This window comes from Otolemur garnettii, unplaced genomic scaffold, assembly GCF_000181295.1.
Source record: "Otolemur garnettii isolate 467f Iridium unplaced genomic scaffold, OtoGar3 scaffold00150, whole genome shotgun sequence".
Lineage (NCBI taxonomy): Eukaryota > Metazoa > Chordata > Mammalia > Primates > Galagidae > Otolemur > Otolemur garnettii.
Window position 1 is genome coordinate 2,111,978 of NW_003852545.1, and position 18,275 is coordinate 2,130,252.

The window sequence follows — 18,275 nt, forward strand, 5'->3', positions numbered from 1 at the left end:
ACAATGTTTACTTTCTCATGATATAGTAACAAAAATCGATGTGGCCCATCTTGAGTAATTTTACTTGATGTACGTTGTAAACTTATCTAATAAATATTACTGTAAAATGTTAGCACCTTCTGTTCCCTTTGATACTGATTTCTAGTTAATCTGTGTAGAAGTACTGATATCTCTGTCTTAAGTTTATAAAATTATCACATCACAACACATGATAGAGTAAAACACACTTATTTGTTGCCCTTATCACGAACTCTATAGAATGGTTTCATTTTCAATTTAATCTTCAGCATTCCATTTAATCAGCACTTTGAAATTTGACCATTTTTGTTATTAAATTTATACATGGAAATGATTTTTAAAATTATAGAACATAAACTGAAAAGTCCATTTCTACCTTTGCAAGACCAGCTAGGGATAACTTTCATCAATCCTTTCTCAAGTACTCCTAGAGAAAATTTGTGACAATATGTGCTAAGAGATCTTTTATAGTGAGAACAGTGCCCAGCACTTAAATTCCCTGCCTAATTTTCTGGATCTATCAGAGTCTTGTCTCTAAACCTTCCTTGCTCAACTTAGGCATTTAGACACACTTCTTCACTGATTTGGGGGAAGGTAGTAAAGAGGGTGGTATCAGGACAACAGATTGTCACTTACTACAGTCAGAAACCACTAGTTACTTGCATATTGAATTTTCTTAACACCAGACTAAATGAAAGAGTCCACAAAGCCGGAAAGATTAAGAAACAAGGTCTCTGCACAGGGTTAAGACACAAAACCCCCTTCCCCACCAGCATTCACGATTAGAGGAAAGGCAGGTCAGGATCTTGTTATTTTTCCTGCTGTCAGGTGGGACCACTGATTGACAGAGCCTGTCAGTCACTGCGCAGAGTCTGTACCCAAAGACACTACACAGCTTCCCACCGAACAGTAATCATCACCAGCTCCTCTGCAGGCAGGGCCCCGGTGACCAGAGGAGGAGGAGTGGGTAAGCATCACAGCAGAGAAGGACGGCGCCACACCATGTGGGCCCGGGGGCCCACTGTGACTTGGTCCCCTGGCATTCTCTCCCCTGCTCTGCCTGCTATGGTCACATCAGCCTTCCTGAGGTTAGGTGAACGTCTCTCACTCTTCTACCCTTCACTTCTCTCGACCTTGATTTCTTCACTTAGTTATTCACATATTCGACTCCCTTCTACATTTGGATTCTGTCCCAGTGAAGCTTCTTTACATCTTTGCCGTCCCCTAACAGAGTATTACTCCCCTCAGTTCACTATTCTCTTGTTTTCTCTTACTTCTCTGAATATCACTTACCAGTACCTGACTTTTCTTGTTCTCTATGTACCTTCATTAGGACAGACACTTCAGTGTATGCATTTCATTCTTATACCCCTCATGTCTAAATATGGCATATGGCAGGCATCAATTACACAAATGAATGTATATGGTGTTTATATAATAAAAGAAATAATAGATACTCTCCATGTAGATCCAGTGGCAACTAAAAACTTCCCTTCCTACATCACACTTTAAAAGTAGTTTGAGACTGCAGTGTTTTGGAGTGGGGAAGTGTTGGAGACAGTCTCACACTCTATAGCCCTGGGTAGAATGTAGTCGCTTCATAGCTCACGGCAGCCTCAAACTCCTGGGCTTGAGCAATCCTCTTGACTCAGCCTCTGGAGTAGCTGGGACTACAGGCAGCTGATACAATACCCAGCTAGTTTTTCTATTTTTAGTAGAGACAGACAAGCTCGGGTTCTTGCTCAGGCTGGTCTAGAACTCCTGAACTCTAGTAATCCACCTGCTTTGGCACCCCAGAGTGCTACGATTACAGGCGTGAGCCACTGTGCCTGGCCGAGATTGAGCCATTTTTTTATATGCACATAATTCTTGCAGAGAATTTCTTTTCTTCCTTTGTTAAGTTATATTTTCCTAATTTACTTTTCACCATTTCCCAACCTAAAAACTTTCCCTGAGTTTCTATGTGTTATTCACCTGCAACATAAGAAGTTTCCCCAATTAGTACCATTCATTAGTACGTTCTCATGCCAATATTGATTTTGCATTATAGTCAGGGGAACTTGAATCTTCCCTCATCCTAGAGTAAATTTATTCACATTCACACCAATATTTATTTTGCATTATAATCAGGGGAAACTTACTTTTCCCTTATCCTAGAGTCAATTTATTCCCCTATTTTAAAGATGTTTTCTACGCACTAAATGCATCTTAGATTCTGTATTAAGGGCTTTACATCTATAACTAGAAAAACAATGTCTACTCCAACTCAGAATTTTAGAAGTTAATTTCGGGTGAGGTTAACAAATGTTGATAATAGTCTATTTATGAAAGAAATCTTTATCATAAAGAAAACAAAGTAAAAATTCCTACCTGAATTACCAGTAGTGTTTGTTGTTTTTGTTTGTTTGGTGGCAGCTGGTCTTGTAATTTGCCAATGGTATTAATGGGCTGGTTTCTTATCTGTAGGTGAGCTTCTGAGCATGGTCTTGAATCCATAAAGGGCAGTTGGCAAAGCTTTGCATAAACACGTAAAACACTATTTCCACTACATCAGTATATATATTTCAAGGTTATATCAATCTATGACAAAAGAAAAGAAATGCTTCCTTTCAAAGCTCTTGATCTAACATAAGCTGTTTCTGTTTTTACATATGATTGTGGATTCCAGTTTTGATGGGTGACATGAAATCAAATGGATATTTTCACGTCTCTTGCTTTTGTTTTCTCAGAAGCAACTGACTTGCAGTTTGAGACATGACACGTTAGCTGTATCACACATGAGACTGTGTCTGTGAGCAGTGGCCATCACATCAGTGACTTATATTTTAAGGTCACAGAAAATCCAAATTCAAAAGCAAAGGATAACTTACAGCTTCACATTAATAAAAACCCCAGAGAAGAATGTGTTTAGATACTACTAGATAAATGGACCTTTATTTACAAAATCACAAAATACTAGCCACCTGTTTATCAAATTTTATAATCGATATTTTGTAAATAAAGGCCAATTTAGCAGTGATTTCCTATCTTCCCCTAGTATAGTTCAGAATCAATGTATTCAATGAAGGAACAGTTGTAGGATCTAGTTTCTCTTTTCAAATATTTTCAGATTGGTTCTGGTTTCCTGGTTCAGGATACCTATAGTAATTTCTAGCCTTGCTCCTTTAGCATAACTAACCATTGGACCCCAATAAAGAGGTCTGGCCAGTTTTCATCAGGCCTTGTGCTGCCACCATTGCCAAAGGCAGCTGCAGGCACAGAGACGCACCTCCTGTGGTCACTCCTGGAGCAGCTGCTATTCCAATAGAGGTAAAAGGGGAATTAAGGGACGTGCCTGCGTGGGTAGCAGTCTTGGCTGTGCAGTGGAAAAGGCAAGAAGGTTGACTCGTTGGCAATTTGGATGTCTGTATATACTAAGCCTGGGGGAAGCGGCCTCTCCAGTAAGGGGTACCCCCAGATGCTCAAGTGCCCCTTGTGCCGTCTATCCCTTGCTCTGGAGGAAGTCAGGTAGTGAACTCAATTTGGGGTAGCAGCACAGGCTGATTCATTAGTTGCATGAGGTCCTCTTCCCTGGAATTTTGTGCCATGCCATTCAGCTTCTTGGACTGTTTAAGCAGCTCCAAGCAAGGGATGGATTACAGAGTGAGCAAATGAAGAACTGACTTTTCTTAGGATTATAAAAAACCCAGAAGCGTAAGAGCTGGAGTCCTCTTCCCTGAAGTTAAACAAATTCAAAGCCTCCTCCCCTACCCCAGGGATGTGTCCGCAGGCTCCTTACCACACCCCCAGGTTTACTGAGAATTCAGCCTAACACAGGCAGTAACGTGGAGTTCGGAGCTGGGAAGAGTTAGGTGTAAGGGGGTGGGATGGAGGCAGGTGGTCTAATCTCCTTGTGCTCAGTAGATTTTGCCTTTGCTGCTAAACTTGGAGAGGAACTAGGTTTTTTTTTAATTTTCCAACCAATCATCCTTTTTCTCATCAGGACAAGAAAGAGTAAGTGGTGGTCTGGATCTCATGTGTCCATTATCCTTCCCTTATTGTTTAAGATCGATCATTTCTGCTCAGCTCGTAAGGGTAGGGATACAAGGCTGTGAACCTCTGGGAGATAAATGAGTCAAAAGGTTTCTGCGTAGGCTTCTTGTTAGAATAAGCTTTCGTAAGTAGAAAAAGCTTTCACAAAATGGGGTGATGCTACATTTTTCTTTTTATACATCAACGTTAATTCTTCGAAATGAAGTCAAATGTGTGACATAAGCCTGAAAAAAAAACAGAGCTCACAAAAATTATCTGTATAGTTGTTCAATGTACTTAAAAGCCCTTTATAATAAAGTATAATTTCCCAAATATCTAATGATAAATTTTACTTTTAACATCTTAAATTAATAACATTTGTTTTAATAAGTACTGAAACAAAATCAAAAGATTGCCTATGCCTCTTGAGAATTTTCTAATTCTGTTTTGGTTGCAGAAACACCTGTCATTATATTTGATACCCAGATCGTCTGCACTTAGCAAAAAACACAAGTTTTCTTTATTCTGTGTTTGTTCTTTCAAAGAAATCTTACATATATATACAAGATTGAGGAATTAAAAAAAGAAACAATTAGAGGTGTTGCACGCAATACCTTGTGTTGACACCAGTAGCGTGCCCTAATTTGTATTCCATTGTACAAGTAATTACCTAATGAATAGATTTCAGGATATTTTAAAATATCCATTAGGTGTCCACACATGGGGAATATAAGAAAAGCTATATTACGGTATAACTATATTACTCTTTCTTTCTGGGATAACTTTTTTTAAAAAAATTTAAAAAAGGGCTTAAATTGTAGAGATCAGATCATATTGTGACAAGGGTCATTGTCCCAATATGTCACTATGTCAATTCTATTAGAGATTTTAGCCAAGTAAACTCTTCATTTTTAAAAGGATCCTATAAAAACATTAGACAGCAAATCATTTTAACTGATGATATATTTGAAAATGTTTCTATCTAAGAATTCTCAGCTGTTGTGTTTCCTCTCTCACCCATGATGAATTGTCCTATGTTTTTCATTACGTGTAAGTAGACCTGGTATCAAGAATTCATGCTCGTTATCAAGAATTCATGCTCAATCATGTCCTGTGGCATTTGATGACAGTATTGTGTACTGTGTTCTTTCAGACTCACTATCCCATAATGACCATTTGAATATGAGATTTAGGATTATTAGAGAAGAAGCCACAGATCATACCCAGATGTAGGGTGATTTATTCCAATGGCACTATTAGGATTGTAAAGCTTTCAAAGACAATCACGAAAATTCTCAATCCATGATGAAAAAATAGCTTTGAAAAGGAAAGCCTTTTCAGGAGAACAACACCATTTAATGTATTTTCTAGGTAATTATTCTTTGTTGAACCACAATGGCAGTGTTGATGGTTCTTCTCAGTAGCATGTTGTTGACAGAAGGAGCATGGAGGTGCAGAGAAAGGCATAATTTTGACTAATTTCTTTCTTTCCTCTTTGCTGATTTGACCATGGTAGACAAATTTTATGCTCATATTTTGGGGATATTTGGAAGCTTTAATTGTGTGGCACCAGCCATAGATATGTTTCCAAGTTTTCTGTTGTAATGTCTCCTTTGCTTTATTGATTACTTATTCATGGAGCTCTGTGGATTCCAAGCACTAGCTTTGGTGGTAAATTTGTAGAATTTATGCTGGCCAGATCAGTGAAGGGGGTGGGGTGGTAGATCTTTTTAATTGGATCTGGTTTCTACAATTTAAGCTCGCTTTCTATCTTTCTTTCTTTCTTTCTTTCTTTCTTTCTTTCTTTCTTTCTTTCTTTCTTTCTTTCTTTCTTTCTCTCTTTCTTTCTCTCCTTCCCCCTTTTTGGTCTTGTTTGATCCATTTAATTGTTTATTTTATAGTCACATCTTCAGATGGAATATGGAAAATGAACTTTTTTTCCCCAAATCTTTCTGACCAATAAGTTCTGTTTTCTGATTACAGTTCTACTCATGATATTTTTAGAAAATATGTTAGCATATATTAAACTAATTTGACAACTCCTTTAATGTAGGTGGTCAAGATTTTGCTTTCATACAGATTAAAGTTATAATGCAAAAAGGAACTTCAAACATTGTTGAATTACTTTACCATTTTGCTGGGGAGAAAGAAATCTGGGTATTCTTTCATTCACTTTCTATGGATATAAACTCTGAAATCGCTCAGAGAAACACCAAGCCGTAATACTCCTGGCCCTACTTACCTTCACTGGCCTTCATCAAGAGAAGCATATATAAAATTCCTGACAGGCAAGTTGAGTTAGTCAGGGGCTGAGCACCTGCCTCTCAGCTTTGCTTTGCTTTCTGTTTTAACAGATAGTTCTTGTGATATTTAACAAGACATTTATCCGTGTTGGAAGACTGTCTGAGATGTCTCTCTAGATCAATAATTTTTCCAAATTCTAAGACTGGACTTAGCAACTTTTAATTTAGTAGTTACCAGTATTAAAGATAATATATTTGTCTCCATCTGTGTCCTATTTTGTCCCTTCACTGATTAAGATCTCAGGTAGAGATAATAGATGTGCTGCCTAGATTTTTGTTTTCTGAACCAGCTTACAAACATGAAACATAGTGTGAGTACAAATATTCAAAGGGCACTGATTCATTAAAGTACTTTAAAATGGTTTGTGATTAAAAAAATTCTGAGTATTTTGTAAACCACAGAACATAGTGCAAATGAGGTGTGCAATGATTTTATCATTTCAGTGACATTGATGGGTGAGTAGCTACAAGTCAGACATAGCATTAAGGGAGGAACAGGTGAGCAACATGAATGACCAGGCTACATAAGGACAAGGGCACCTCACAGTGGGGCATCCGAGACTTCAGGCAAATACTTTATGAGGGGTCTCAGTCTACACAATCATTAGAGTAAAATTCATGGCTATATCTGTGTGAAGGATAATGGTTTGCCAGTGAAGATTTTGAATAATGAATAGAAAAAAGATAAGTGTCTTAATCCAATCAGTATAATGCTTCGATAACCAAATCATCCTATTCCTGGGCCCATGAAACAATTCTTCCTACACTTGATCTTAGTCCAAAGGCCAAGAAGCAATAGGCAATGCTTCCTGTTTTTTTATTTTCAATTTCACAATTTCTGACTAATTCCATATCTGCCATTGTAAGGAGAAATGGCAACACTATTATTTCATTTATTTACTTATTTTGAGACAGAGACTCACTATGTCACCCTCCGTAGAGTGTCATGGCATCACAGCTCACAGCAACCTCCAACTCTTGGGCTTAAGTGATTCTCTTGCCTCAGCCTCCCAAGTAGCCAGGACTACTGGTGTTTGCTACAACGCCCAGCTATTGTTTTTGGTTGCAGTTGTCATTGTTGTATAGCAGCCTGGGCCAGGTTCAAACCTGCCACCCTGGGTGTATGTGGCTGGAGCCCCACAGACAGAGCCACAGGTGCCTCCAGAAACACCATTATTAATCACAAGTCCATGGTTCTTTCTTATCAGCTTATACTGAAATGAACTAGATCTTCTCATCTCTGTGGTTTATTTCTTCCTGGTTACACATTATTTCTATGATAATGCGTAATGATGCATTACCCATCATGATTATTGGCTTGAAGTGACTATTTTGAAGGTGGTTATTGTGCTTCATTGGTAAAGAACTAAAATCCAAATCCTGTCTAAAATACTAAGAAAAATGTGAATAATAACTTGCTTTTTCTGGTGATGTTAAATTAACTGTTCAGAATTTCTTATTTATAGACAGAACAAAACAAATATCTTTTAACCATGTCATCTTCTGAATTCTTTTGACAGTACACTTTGAATACTAGAATGTAATCTCTTTGGATGTTGGCTGTGTCCCTGCCTTCCATGAAAAGAATATCTTTCCCTTATTGACGTGTCTTAAGACCACCTGGTACAGCATGAACTGTCCACATGGATCAGAGTCAAGAGAGGGCATCAATCATAAAGATCCAGGGCACTGAGGAGCAAAGATCTTAAAAGCTGTAAGAAGTGATAGGCATGACTTATTCCAGACGACTACCTGACATATGGCATTCACTCTATAAACTCAGTAAATTAACTATTTTGTGCATGAGTGTTGGAGACTCACAAGATCAAGGATGCTGTTACAGCCTCTGATATTATAAATCCTGTAGACAGGAGGATCACCAAAGTAGGAACTCAAGATGGGGAAAAGGCAAAAACCTTAAGTCTAAGGTAATTGATGGATTATAGTTCAGAGTTCTGATCTGATTCCATGTCTAAAAAGACTTAAAATATTCCAGAATAAAAGTGTCAGTACTACCCTATTGGTCCAATTTCAAGTGATCCTTTGAAAGAAATAACATACTGGGCAATGAGAGTTATCTGATTTTGAGGCCATGCTGCTGGAACCAGGATTTCACTGGTTGGTCTTGGAGTTCTTCAGGTATCTAGATAACCCCATATAAGAGGGAGAGGCACGATGGGTGGAGTGGATTTGAATGCCCCCTAAAGGAAAGAAACAGTACTGCTATTCACATACATATGGTACCCTTGACTCTGGCAGGTTTCAGGTCCCAGAAAGAGACGTTCTCCAAAGTACTCTGAAGCTGCCAAAGGCAGGAGGGAGACTCAGGGCCCTCGTCTAGCTTGATTTTGGAACAGCACTGATTTACTTTTGAATCCTAAGTTTGCAACATATGAACTGTGAGAATTTAACCCAATTTAATTGGGCTTAATATTTCAAAGCCCAATTATTTTTTATCTTTAAAAATATGATATGACAACCATCTGGAAAACTTGCTGCAAGAAAAAAATAAGAAAATATGTTAAGTGGATTTATGATATAGTAGACTTCACTATACCTCACACAAAAAACAATGTTGAAACGTAGTCACATTACTAGATTTGAGAACCTTATTCAGGGCCATGTGTCAAAAGGCCCATTGCTTGGCAGGAATTTTGCTCATTGTGGTATCCAAGAGATGCTATAGTCTAATAGAATACAGAATACTACAATACTACAGGTGTTATAATAATTTACATGGTTGTATCTTTTGCCATTATACCAAATACATACGGAAAACTATGGCCTGCTTAGCTTCATTTTTGCAAATGGAAGGTTTATATTTTGGCCTCAGGATGCCACGCTAGTTGTTATAGGAGACAGAATTCTAGTTGCTTACAGGAGATAAAATTGTGTAGTGCTTTTTAAATTTTTTTAAAATCATGATAGTGTCAGCAAAATAGAAAGTAGAAGTATAAAAAAAGTACAATGAAGTGCAGCAGTGATTGGGCATCCTTTAAGCATCTCTATTGTGTTTCCTTAGAGGGAAATAGTCTTGCAATCAATGGCTATAAACATTACCCCATGAAGACTTTATCTGCTATTTATCTCTCTTGTGTGTATGTATAATGTATATATTTGTGTAATATATATATATACACACTTATGTATATTTGTGTGCATATGAATATACATGTGGCATGTACACATATAAGTAAATGCATAGAAATACATCTCAAATCATGCTTATTTTGAATAAAGAAGTGTCATTTACATGGTCTGATCTCTCACTGTTTCACAAGACAGTCTATAGCAAAACATACAATATGGGGAAAAAATACTGGAAAAAGTGTAATTCATTAGGTCCTACAGTTAAGTGACTATTTTATTCATTAACTACTTCATCTTGTTTGGTTTTTATGAATGTATTCATTTAAAATTGGCCAAACAATACATGAAAATTTATTAGCTCACCACCTTAGCTGTTTTGGGTACCTTTTCCAGAAGAGCATTGTAGACCTTCATGTCTACTTGAAGATATATAACGTAAGACTATATTTATTCCTTTTATAAAATGAATTTTATTATTTTCAAAAATAGTTGATTCCTAAGTATGAATAAATTCATTGATATCAATACTTTAGGGACAAAAATTAAAATATGCACATATTTTTTGGCTCTTTTCCATAAAGGTGTGCACTCTAGTAATATATGATTCGATCACCTTTTTAAAATTAGAGTCAAGGCCACAAAGGATATATATATATTTTTTGCATACTTCAAATATTTGTAAGAATTCATCCATAAACCTAGGAGATGTACATCCCTATGTTGCTAGAAATTGATATGATTGTTCATAATCATTCATAATATAACTTAGTCTATAATCTGGACCTTTTAAAGTCCATCTACCCGATTCTTCTCCCTTGTTAATTAAAGAAGTATAATAATATTCAAAGAGTCAATACTGTCTTAAACTTTCATTCTTTCAACGTACCATTAATTAATTCAATGACTGTGTTTTAAGTGTCTGCCATATACCATTGTGACAAGATGCTTATAATTTAGTCATTTTCATTAAATGTGTTGGTATACATTTAAATTTCAAGAATCACTTGGAGGGAAGTGTAGGCGTATCTTGTACTGAGAAAACATTAGAAATGGGTTTACGGCGATGAGGAATACTGCTTACTTGGGATGAAATAAGATAATTAAGAATATATTGTCAAATTTATATATACACTTGATCTATTTTTTAAAAGACAGTGAGAATATTTATATAGAAGGAAACTGAAGTTTGGTAAAAGGCACATATGGATTTTTCTGCTAATTTATCTGGTTTTACCGATAACGTTGAGAAACCTGCACCGTATCATCCGTCCACTTGGTGGTTTTTTGCCCTCTCCATCCTCACTCTCACGTTCCGTCTGTGTCTGTTTTGTTGTTTAGCAATACTTCTCTTCCCTCCACAACCCATTATTCAACATCTGCTCATCTCTCCTGTCAATGTATTTAATAATTTCACAGATAAAATAATCTTTAAATAGATTCTTAAAGGAAGGCCTGGATTTAAAATATTAATGATCTTAGAGATGGGCGCTTCAGAAAGGCACAGAAACCAGCCTGGCCTGAATGAAGCATTTACTGCCCCATCCTCCTTAGAATGTAAAGGTCGTATTATGAGAGGACAGAGAATGTGGAGGGTAGATGAGCTGATAACAGACAATAAAAACTTGACTTTGACCATTTCCAAACGTAATTCATATTAGACAGATGATGGGCTGCCAAGGGCTGTAACAATTACAGTTTTGTGTTAAGTCTCCTAACCTCATTCTTCCAACATTTTAATTCCAAATGTACCCCAAAGAGTTACTTTAGCATCTTTTTGTCATTGTCATTTGTGGGTCTCTAAAATGTTATGTACCAAATTTGATGTTTTCCCCTCACTCAATAACAGCTTTGCGTGACCAGTATGATTTTCAATGCCTTTACCTAATAAAGGTAATGAGCAAAAGTGAAATGCAAACGGTAACAGCTGATGCAATGGCGAATCACCCAAGTGCTTGATTTTCTTGACTGAAACCTGCTGCCGCTGCTATGGAAGCAGCGATTAGCTCCCTGACAGATGGTGCCGGATCTCACGGCTCTTTCAGTCTCTCTCCCCTCTCCTTCCTCTCCTCCCTTCTCCACCTCCCCACTTATGACAAAGTCATCGCGCTTGGAATTGTTAATTTTTCTTCTTCATTATGTGAGCAGCATCCAAACTCATCACAGTTGGGTATTTTATTGGCTTGAGAACAGCCAAAAAACCACAAAAAAAGATGTGGTCTTTGAACATTGACTATTGCTGCGTGTCACAATATGCCCTGAATTCTCTTTACTCACCAGTAACTACAGCTCAGCATCCATCACAGTAATTAAGAGTAAATGTTGATTTGTGTTTTTCTCACAACTGCTACACTTTTTTCCTTTTGTAGGGCTTTAATTAAAAAGTAAAGCAGGTACTTTTTGCTCAATACTATGTATAATTCCTTTCCCAGACAAACATTCTTCCTCCTCCAACAGAATGATAATAGTAACAACAACAAAAAAAATTCCTAAAACTTATATATAAGAGCTTGGCAAATTCTCCTTGTATTGACGCTCTCACTTCAGTTTTATTTCAATGCTTCATTGCCTCTGTGGTTGTTAAACTCCTCTGCCTTTATTTAAGTTGGGGAAATAGTTATAAAAATATTTCCTATCATTTTCCCTAGTAAGACATTGTCAAAAATTAGTTTTCCTAAAGAATAATGTTTTGTTTTTTTTTTTTTTTTTTTTTTTTTTTTTTTTGAGACAGAGCCTCAAGCTGTCCCCCTGGGTAGAGTGCCGTGGCTTCACAGCTCACAGCAACCTCCAACTCCTGGGCTCAAGCGAGTCTCCTGCCTCAGCCTCCCAATTAGCTGGGACGATAGGCACCCGCCACAACGCCCGGCTATTTTTTGGTTGCAGCTGTTGTTGTTTGGTGGGTCCGGGCTGGATTCGAACCCGCCACCTTAGGTGTATGTGGCTGGCGCCTTAGTCACTTGAGCCCCAGGCGCCGAGCCAAGAATAATGTTATATTTTTTAATGCAAAACCCTACATGTAGGAGATTTTTACCAATATGTGTCTTAGTTTTCTACAAATTATGCACCAAATAACACAAACTTTGTGCCTTTACACAAAGTTATTTTGTGCACGCTTTGGAGCTTGTATAAATAAAGTCAGTCTTCCTGGGCTAAAATGAAGGTGCTGAGAGAGGAGTGTTCCTCCTGGAGCCATAGGAGAGAGCCCATTTCTTTTTTTTCCTGTTTATGGAGGCTACCTGCATCTCTTTGTCCTATATCCTCCTATCTGCAAAGCCAGGGATGACCAGGTTGAGTCTCTGGTATATTGCATCACCGTCATACTTGCTCTTCTGTTTCTTCTTCCCAATTTATATGATCATTGTGATTACATTTAAAGCACCCAGATAATACAACATGATCTCCCTATCTTAATGTCTGCTGTGCAACAACCTGAATTCCACTGGTATCTATAATTCCTGCTTGCCATTTAACATAACGTATTTACAGCTTATAGGGATTAAGATACTGACTTTTTAGTGTTCAATCTTCTTAGCATTATAGATAAAAGGGAAAAAAATCTTTTTTCCATACATACAAACACATAATACATGTATATGTGTGTGTGTTTATACTGTGCAAATACAAAGATATTACGTTACATCGGCAATAGGAATCTCTAGCTGGTATGGATCGCCTGGTCCAGAAATCTCAAACACATTTATGTACATCAAGCCTTGAACTTCATAATTTTAAGGTACTTCATATCCTTTCCACCCTCTGATCATCACAATATTATGAACTGTCAGGGCAGATATTACCCTGATTACCTTTACTGATAAGGAATCATTCATAAATTGTTAAATGTGTCACAATAGTCTTTTTATTACTAAATTATATCTCTCCGATTCTTAGGCACTAAAGGAAATCTCCCTCTTCAGGACCTCGGCTGACTTTTGTTGATTTATTACTTAAGCTTATTAATCATTTTTGTGTTCACTACACGTTAGCCAGATATGGAGGACTTGCTTAGTCAGGTGTGACGCATGTGCTTAGTCACTGTGGCTCTGAGAAGGAAAACACGTCCTCACACGTGGGGCATTCCCCCCTTTCTTAGACAACAGTCTAATATGCTAGTGTCCACATAGTCCATGTTTTTTTTTTTTTTTTTTTTTGCAGTTTTTGGCCAGGGCCAGGTTTGAACCCACCACCTCGGGTATATGGGGCCGGCACCCTACTTCTTTGAGCTGCCGGTGCTGCCCCTCCATGTGTATTTAGAAACACACTTCTAGTTTAATAAAGTTTTCCCAAAATATTCTATAGGTTAATCTATTATTTTTTATTTTGTCTTTTAATTTAAAGCCAATTATGTGCAATTCCTTCTTTTTCTGATTCTTTTAGACTATCTGATAGTGAGCAGACAGAATAGACAGAAAACTTTTACTGGACCCATGAGATGTGGCTTCCCTTTCTGGATTTTCAATAATGAGGGAGATGGTGAGACCACAGCAGCAGAAGCAGGAGCTGTGAGGTCAGGAGGCTGAGCTGCAAGACCAGCTCAGCAACCTTACGGAAAGTTGCTAAATCCCATTTCAAAGCTTAAGTTTCTTCTTGTTAAAATGAAGGAAGATAATACTTATCTTGTACAAATAATTCTTACAAAAACACCCAGAAAACTGTTGGTTCATCTAATGTAGTGTTGCTTTGGTTAATTGATTTTTTTTTTCCTACCTCTTCCAATGTGCAAAAAATCGTGAAATCCTCAATTGTAGCTACTCTAAAGCCAGGGTGGTTCTCTTGTACATAAAATATTTCCAATAGATATTTGATGAAGTGGATAGAAGTTCCAACCTTATACTTTGGTGATTTTGAAAGTTCAATTCAAATAATGGCTATTTTCATTCACTCAACAATCGTGACAATCAATGAAATTGCAGTAAAAGTGATCATTAAATAACTACAAGATAGGCTGTTTCTGGCCAGTGTGTTGTGCTGTACACAAATATAAGTGGAACTGGAGATCATGCCTGGGTATATGGAAATTGTCAGAGCCTCACCTGTGCCCCTTTACTGTTTTTAGGGTCATCTGTTCCCAGCTTTTATTTCCAGGGCATGTGCCTGCCCTCCAGCACCTTGATCTGCTTGTCTGTGCCTCAGAGCCTGCAGTGTCTGACTATGAGCAATCCCCAGGGATACGAATATGCACTCCCCAGGGGTCAGTCCTTAATCAGTGAGGATGGGCAGAGGGATGAATGCTCAGGTCCCTGGCTCCTGATGCCAAAAGCTAGAAGGCATGGCTTGCACTGCTCTGAGCTGTAGGATGAGAGTTGGCCAAGTTCAGCCCCCTTGGAGCGTGATGCCGCCCTCCGTTGCTCTCTTTCCATCCATTCCCACTTGTCTACTTCCTACATCCCCGTGAAGGCCTTTGTCAAGGCTAGCCCAGGGAGGCTCAACTAACAGCAACCCTGCTTCCACCTCCCCAGTGTTTCTGTCATATCTGATGTGTGGGCAGCATCCTTGGCACTTTGTGATTTGGCATTTTATGCTGAAGTATTAATAGCACTGAAACGTCATGTAGTCCCGTACGCCAAACCTTCCATCTTTATTCTGCTCCATCTCTCTTATTTGCTTATTTATTCACATATTTATTTGTTTATTTTTTGTTCTAATACCACTGCCTCCTTCAAGTATAAACACATCTTTTGGAAAGCCCAGTTGTCAATTCCTCCACTTCAAGCTGACATCTTCCTTCCTTGGGTTCTATGCCTGTCGGTCTTCATGGTAACTGTGCATAGCACCGATGACAGGGCAGTATACTCCACGACACTTCCCAATAACAGCACAACATAATAGCCAGGCATTGTGGCGGGCGCCTGTGGTCCCAGCTACTTGGGAGGCGGAGGCAGGAGACTCGCTTGAGCCCAGGAGTTGGAGGTTGCTGTGAGCTGTAATGCCATGGCACTCTACCCAGGGGGACAGCTTGAGGCTCTGTCTCAAAAAAAAATAATAATAATAATAATAACAGCACAACATAGTATTTAAGAGAACTAGATCTCAAGTTAGACTCTGAATTTCAGCTCAGCCACTAACTAGCTGTAAATCAGGAAAAATGCTTCATGTTTGTATGTCATCATGTTCCCATTTCTCAGGTGAGGATTATTAGGGCCCCTTCACCTAGTAGAGTTGATGTTTGTGTTAAATTTATAACCTATGCAGTATGCTTAGAATACTTGTGCGTGATATGTAATAAGTGAGATAGAAATAAGTGCCAAGTTATGTAGACCGCTTAGGGAAATAGAGGGAGTGATTTTTTTTTTTTTTTTAAACTGAGCAACTGGAAGACGGAATTTTCTAATCAGATAAATAGGAAGACTGGTTAAATGGGACAGAGGGTGGATGAGAAAGGCCAATACACAAAACCCCAGCCAAGAAGAGAAATGAGTTTGTTGCCCTTTGCCCCATTCAGACATATTTATCTTTCTAAAAAGATTCTATAAAGACAAAATGTTCTCCAGTGAATTTCTCCATCTGGGGATATCTACAGAAATGCTTTCTTTCTTTAGGCAAACTATTGGCTATGAGGGGAGTGCTAGAAAGGGTAACTTGAGATACTTCTTGAATAAAGTATTTCAAAAACACCAAGTGTTATGACCCTACCACAGAGTGATATAACTTTGGATAGCATTTATAATAATCACGTTATTATAGATAGTTTTACTGGAGGAAAATAGACACTGTGCTGGGGTTGAAGTTAGAAGTCTTCAATTGAAATTTTAATTTTAGCAAATACCACTTCAATGAACTTGAGTGAGTTATTTGGATTTTCTGAACTTTGGCTAAAATAGGAGAAAGCAGAGGCTAACATGTGAGCTCTGACTTGAGAGTTGGGTAGGATACCTGCCTCTGTCTCATGCATGATCTCTGATCCACTATTCTCCTCTATCAGTGAAACTAGTACAAGTTATTCGATTTTTCTTGAATTTTCTCATGTCAAATGAGGATGATAATAACATCTACTTTAAAGGACTGTTGGGTTGTGTGGTGCCTGTGGCTCAAGGAGTAGGGCACTGGCCCCATATACGAGAGGTGGCAGGTTCAAACCTGCCCCTGGGCCAAAAACTGCAATAAAATAAAATAAAATAAAATAAAGGACTGTTGGGAGTACAGAATTAAATATATTCATACATGCAAATACTTAGAATAGTGTCAGCCACTAATATTCATTCAATATTAATGATTAGTGGCATATATTTGAATGAACATCTGAAACTAATTCATATAAAGACAGAAATCAAATAATAAAAGTAAAGATCATTTGGCGTAAATAGAAATCTTGCATTAGAGAAACAGTTTGGGGAAACATGAAAGTGTCGCTAAAAACTGTACTTCTTAAATTCGAACTTTCTTCATGTAAATTACTTTTTCTTTAATTATACAAAATATCCTGTATATCTACAGCTATAAAAATATACATGCAAATATAAAAACAATTTGGGAGAAGGGGAACACTTAGCATGAAACTACTGGAGCAGCAAAAGATGTAGTGCATCAAATAACTAAAAGGAAGTGGAGCTATTATGAGAGTGCGTCTAAGAGCCATTGGACTATTTAAAGGCAGTTCATTTCTTTAAGTGTACAGAAAGTCTAGGCAAAGCCTCTTCAACCACTTTCCTAATGCCACTTTTATTCCTAAAGAGATTATTTTCCGAATAATACCAGGGGCTTAAAAGCCATCTATTATATCCCTTTAGCTGATAAGGTTAAGGATTTTCTTTATGATAAAAATAAGATGATTCCAAATATTGAAAATATTTTTGTTTGATTTGTTTCCGTTATTTCATTTTGATATTTTATTGCTCTACATTTTCTGTTTCTTGACTCATTTCTTCTTTAAATGTTTTTATTTCTTAATATTACTGGGGTACAAGTGTTTTTGGTTACATGGATTTCTTTTGTTACACTTGAGTCACGATTGGAAGAGTACTTGTCATGCACAGAGTATTCCTTGTACCTGTTAAGTAGATTTTTGCCCATTTCTTCTTCCCCCCTCACCCCTGCTTGATTCCCACTGAGATTTACCCCGCTCTGTGTACACGTGTGCTCACTGATTACAGTACATGTACAGCAAGTGCATGTGGTGATTATTTTTTCCATTCCTCAGATACTTCACTTAGCATAATGGTCTCCAGTTCCATCCAAATTGTTGCATATGACATTAATTCATCCTTGTTCATGTCTGAATAGTATTCCATGGCAGACATATACCACATCTTGTTAATCTGCTCGTGAATTGATGAACACTTGAGTTAATTCCACAGCTCTGCAATTGTGAATCGTGCTGCTATAAATACTCAAATGCAGGCATCCCTTTCATAAAAGGACTTTGTTTCCTTGGGGGTAAAATATCCAGTAGAATTGCTGGATCCACTGGTAGTTCTATTTAGTTCTTTTAGGAATCTCCATACTGTTTTCCCTACAGGGTGCACTAACTTACAGTCCCATCAGCAGAGTGTGAGTGTTCTGTTCTCTCTGCATTCACGCTAACTTCTATTATTACCATAATTATTGTTTCAATCATATCCATGTTTGAAATACTTGAGCACTTGGATGGTGATCAGCAATCTATTATTTTTGGTCTTTTTAATAAAACCCATTCTAACTGGAATAAGGTGATATATCATTGCAGTTTGGATTTGTATTCCCCTGATGATAAATGATGTTACGAATTTTTCGGTATGTTCATTGACCACTTGTCCATCTTCTTTTGAAAATTTGCTGTTCATGCCTTTTGCCTACTTTTTAATGGTGTTTTTTTTCTTGAGTTGCTTGCTGATTTTCTTGAGTTATTTGTAGTTTCTGGTTATTAGTTCTAGATCAGAT